Source organism: Alexandromys fortis, unplaced genomic scaffold (genome assembly GCF_014885135.2).
Source record: "Alexandromys fortis isolate MF-2015 unplaced genomic scaffold, M_Fortis_MF-2015_v1.1 scaffold_185, whole genome shotgun sequence".
In the NCBI taxonomy this organism is placed as follows: Eukaryota; Metazoa; Chordata; class Mammalia; order Rodentia; family Cricetidae; genus Alexandromys; species Alexandromys fortis.
Window position 1 is genome coordinate 2,859,141 of NW_026068094.1, and position 5,640 is coordinate 2,864,780.

Consider the following 5,640-nt stretch of genomic DNA (forward strand, 5'->3'; position numbering starts at 1 on the left):
GGATAGGGGAGCAGGGAAGCACATATCTTAGTTAAAAGAGCCACCTTAGTGTTGGCAAGAGACTTGAACCTAGAGTGGCTCCCAGGAGCCCAAGGCGATGTCCCCAGTTAGTCCCTTGGGAAGCTGAGGATAGGGAACCTGAACTGACCCTATCCTATAGCATTACTGACGAATATCTTTCATATCACCATAGAACCTTCATCTGGTAAATAAAATTTTTTAAAAAGTTTCTGTGGTCATGGTGTCTCTTTATAGCAATAAAACCCAAACTAAAACAGGTTGGCTTACAGTTCAGAGGTTTAGTCCATTATCATCATGGCAGGAAGCATAGAAACATGCAGGCAGACATGGTGCTGGAGAAGTAGCTGAGAGTTCTACATCTTGGTCAGCAGGCAGTAGGAAAAGTGAGCCACTAAGCCTGGCTTGAGCTTCTGAAACCTCAAAGCCCACACTCAACGATACAGTTCCTCTAACAAGGCCACACCTACTCCATCAAGGCTATGCCTCTTAATAGTGCCACTCCCTATGGGCCTATGGGGCCATTTTCATTCAAACTACCACAGTGCTAATGCATTTATACCTTCCTTGTACTTTTTGTGGTTCATAGATAAAATCTGACATCATTTAAAAATATATGAAACTGTAAATATTAGGTTGCGTATGCAAAAGTTAACAGCCTATATTCAATTACAAGGTTCTATAGCTGAGACATCTAGAACTAAAATAGTTTTAATATTCCATAAAATCCCTGCTTCCACCTGCAAAGTTGCCTACAGTCTGAAGATAGTCATTTTCTCATTATGGTTGCTTCCTATAGTATAAAAGCAATTGCTGTGCTTTAGCACTAAGTTTAGTAACTGGCTCAACTTTAATGCTTTTTTATTTGGACCACACCTGTGACATAGTATCTTTTCATTGTATTCCAGCCTTTAATATTAAATTTATACTTCTTAGCTCTCCTTTATTGTTATTACTGACTTTTAAAAAAAGTTCAAATGAACTTATCTGAGAACCAGGAGCAACTTCATACCTTCCATTTTCCCTAGTGATCCCTGCCAATATTTATAAAAGATAAAACCATTTAAGAGCAAAAGTGAAAGTTTAAATTATTTATAAGCAGGAAGGAAAGATTAGGCATTGCTGAAATAAGAATATTTTACATGATTTTACATGCACAGTATGTTTTCAGAAGTTTACATTTATTTAGTAATAAATGTCATGGGATGTCTGGCAGAAACTCCCTGTCACAACCATTTTTATCAGCCATCTGTGTCTTCATGAAGCTTCCAGATATTCTGCCACCTGATTCACTGTCCCAGGTCTTCTCACTTCTATTCACAGACTTGTTTCAATTTTCAGTGTCTACTATATCTACCTTGAGAGAAAGAAAATATTACCAAAACAATACAGCGTTGCATATTTAAACAACTAAAATGAGACTGGAAAACTTTTAACAACTAATACAGTTTGTAATGGATGGACAAACCATTTAGAATAAGGGAAGCCAGAGGCTAGCAAGAGTGTGGGTGGAGACTGACTCTCCACGGGTGTTTTTCTATCTGAACATTCATATCCAATCATCTTATATATGCCTTGTGAGTTCCTCCATCCCCCGTATGGTGGTTTGAATGTAATTGGCCCCCATAATCTTATAGAGAGTGGCACTACCAGGAGCCATGGCTTTGTAGGAAAGGGTATGGCCTTGTTAGAGGAAGAGTGTCACTGAGAGGGGTGGTCTTTGAGGCTTCCTATGCTCACGATATTGCCCAGAATCTCAGTCAACTTTCTGTTGCCTTCTGATCACCATGTAGCCAGTACCACATCTGTCTGCCATGCTCCCCACTGTGATAATAGACTGAACCTCTGAATTGTAAACCAACCACCCCAATTAAATGTTTTCCTTTCAAGAGTTCCCGTAGCCATGTCTCTTCACAGCAATAGAAACCCTAACTAAGACACCAGAATTCAGAGATGTCTCTGAATTAGCAACTTGACTTTGGAGAATAGACCTACAACCGTGATGGAGAAAATAGCCAAGTACCATAAAGGCTGGCTGACCTTATATAAGCTGCTTCTCTGAATTCGGCTTGTTAATCAACATTCTATGCCTAAAAAAAAATAAATAAATAAAAAAATAAAAAAAACATTCTATGCCTATAATAAAGCAATCAGTTTTATTATATGATGGCAATCAACTGATAAAAGAAGGTTTATTAACTCATCATTTTAGGGGTTCAGGACCGTGATTGCTTGGCGCCAGTGCTTGTGAGCTGGGGTATCAGGGCAGGAGAACATGGCGAAGCAAACCCACTTACTTCATGGTCAAGGACAAAAGAGGGAAGAGGCATTGCAGTGCACAGTTCCCTTCAAGCCACATCTTAAAAAACAAAGTTATTCCCCTAGGCTACACCTATTAAAGGTTCTACCATCTCCCTGTGGTACCTCTCTGCTGACCAAAACTTTAATACATGGACCTCTATGAAACATTCAAAATCCAAACCATCACATGCCCAAAACCCATTGCCTTCTTCATAATTCAGTGAGGTGAATGGAGCCTCCAGTGTCATATCTCAGGTCTGCTCTCACCTCTGTGCTCTCGGGCACACGTATGCTTCTACTCCCTTCTTTCTAGCCCGCCTGCTGGGGCTCTATAAAATTTTAATGAGACCTATTTGTAGCTGTCTTGTATGTGGGTAGTCAGGTTTCTAACAGTGCTCTTAATAGGACCACAAGCTTCACCTGCATGTTAAGTAAGTGCCTAGTTTAATTATAAAAGACAATCTATGTTTCTCCATTCTAACATACAAAGATTTGTTTACAAACTCCTACCTTCTCACGATTCACTACTCTCTGTTCTAGCATTCCTTTATCTAAAAGAATGAAGCCCTCCTCTGTGCCGGATACAAACTTAGAAAAATGGCATCCCATTGCAATACTGCTTTGGCAGACAATCCTCTCCATGTAGACACAGAACAACTCAATAAACCTGTTAATGTTTCAACACGGTACTTGGGGGTTTTCCTTGTAAGATGGTCTGAGCACAGTGAAAATTAAAATGTTAAGTCCATCACTTCTTTGTATAATTAAAATTGAAGTTTAATCCTCAGCACCAAAAAATAGTGAAATCTAAAAAGAAACATAAACAACAGCTAAGTAGCATGGAAGAGGGTGAAACGCTAATTTCTGAGTAGAGAAACTTTAACCACAGCTGGTATCCTCAAGGCTCCATCCATCTTAAGGCTGGACATCCTACCACAAGATAAGTTCATGCTTCCAGGTTTAAAAGGAACAGGTAAAACGAGAATTCTGGGTAATCAGTATCTGCTGTACCTGAGAGGCATAGTAAACACTGTCCAACACAGGTAAATAGTCTTTGAACTTTATAAGTCCATGGGTTTCATGATTAAGATTCAACTACAATGAAAATGTGGCAACAATTATCACAATTCCAAGTTAAGTTAGTGCAAACACTGGAAAGAGAATTGAGGGGAAGCTAATGAATAATTTTATGAAGTGTCAAAAGCTGACAAGAAAACAGTCATATTAATTAATACCAACTGGCTTCTCAATATATCCAGAGCCCCTCTTGGGGTAGGTGATTGTTCGGTCATAGCCCACAGACTCGTCCTGCATTCGGAGCAAGTTCTTCATCTCTCAACATTCTGGACTGTGAAGAACCCTCAGATGGAGCAGAGATCACACTTCACATAAATCGTAGCAAGCCTGGGTAACCTCCGTCTTGTACTCTCTGGAGAGTTGTCACCTCCCAACACTGTGATATAATGTCTCCAAAAGTGGGAGGACTGTGAATTTTCTATGTTAAGATGTAAACCGAGTATTAGTTCAGATGTTTAAATGAAGGTAACTGGAACTCTTTCAGGGCAAGCTGATGATCACTTTTTCTTTTGAATAGCTTTTCTACGTAGCTGGAAAAATATTATTTCTATGTGGAAGTTGAAGATGAGAGAAAGGCACAAATAAATTAAAACCACTAGTAATCAATTCATTCTGAAAAGCCCACAATCATAATCTACTGTAGATTTTGAAATACGAAAGTTGAACCAGGACTGTGATGATAAGACTAGCCGGCCAAGGAGAAACTGGCTCAACCGGATGCCCAACGATGCCCAGGGCAGAAAGAAAGGGAGTAAAAAAAAATGTTCTTTTTTTCATGTATGGATATGGGGGTATGCATGTGTGTATGTATTTTGCATATTCTGGTACACATGTGTAGCTGCATACACACATGGGTTTGTGTATGTGTGGAGGTCTAAAATAATTGTCAGAAATCATCTTTGATCACTCTCCTACCTTATTTATTGAATCAAGGTCTCTCAGTCAAATCCAGTGCTCCTCAATATGGCTAGTCTGTTAAGCCTACCTGTTCTAGAAATCCTTTTCTGTTGCTGGATTTCCAGGTGGACTTCCATATCTACCCAGTCTTTCCTATGGATTTAAAGACTTCTGTCTCTGTCTTAGTTAGAGTTTCTATTGCTGAGGAGAAACTCAATGACCACAGCAAATTTTATAAAGGAAAACATTTCACTGGAGCTGGATTACAGCTTTAGAGGTTCTGTGTTGTCCTCTTTTTAAATTTGTTGCTGCCTTTTAACCCACAGCTGTCAGAATGCACAACTACAGATCTGCCACTATCAGCAGCACTTGAAAACCCCACCACCACCAAGGGACAAAGGAAGGAAAAAGTCAGGCACAGACTCTTTCAAAGTTATGAAGGGAACTTAACTAAAGAACTCAAGACTAAAGGTTTGAGGTGGAATTCTGCTCCTCAGAGAGCCTGAATCACAAGTAGTCCACCTCTTCTTCTTCTCAATGTTTCTCTAAAGGCCCTCATGCTTCTCCTCACCCCTCCGTAAACACCCTCCTCTGCCTGGCTCCTCTCTATCATTTCCTGTCAGCTAGTTGCTGCCTCAGGCCCTCAGTTGCAGGTGAACTTTATTTAATCAAGTGCATCTTTGCATCATTAAACAAATATTCCAGAGTCTAAACAAAATAATATACCTTAAAGTAATATTCTACAACAGTTTAGTCCATTATCATCATGGAGAGAAGCAATGATGGCAGGCAGGCAGTTATGGTACTGGAGAAGGAGCCGAGAGGTCTGCCTCAGGATCCACAGACAGGAACCACATTGGCCATATGAGAGCCTGAGCATACGAGACCTTAAAACCTGCCCTACTTCTCCCAACAAGGCTACCACCTACTAATAGTCCCACTTCCTGTGGGCCAACATTCAAACACATGAGTCTATGGGAGGTGTTTCTAGTCAAACCACCACAGTATCCAAACTCATACTTACACTGCAAACATTTTAATAATTGAGCCATCTCTCCAGCACCAAAAATAAAAATGCTTTAAAGGAATAATAAGTTACCTGGAAAAAAATTAGGTGGACTGTGGTAGGATTTCCACATTCCAACTTTCATTTAAAAAAAAAAAAAACTAGGTCACAGGGGCAGGGGTAAAGAGCAAAGCGTTCACCTTTGTTCTCTTTATACTTAGTTTACCTGGAAAGAAGGACAGAAGCCCTTGCTGTCGTTCATGTTCACACTCGTGTTCCCACTCATGTTCCCACTCATGTTCCCACTCATGCTACCGTCATGCTTTAGAACCAGCAAGACA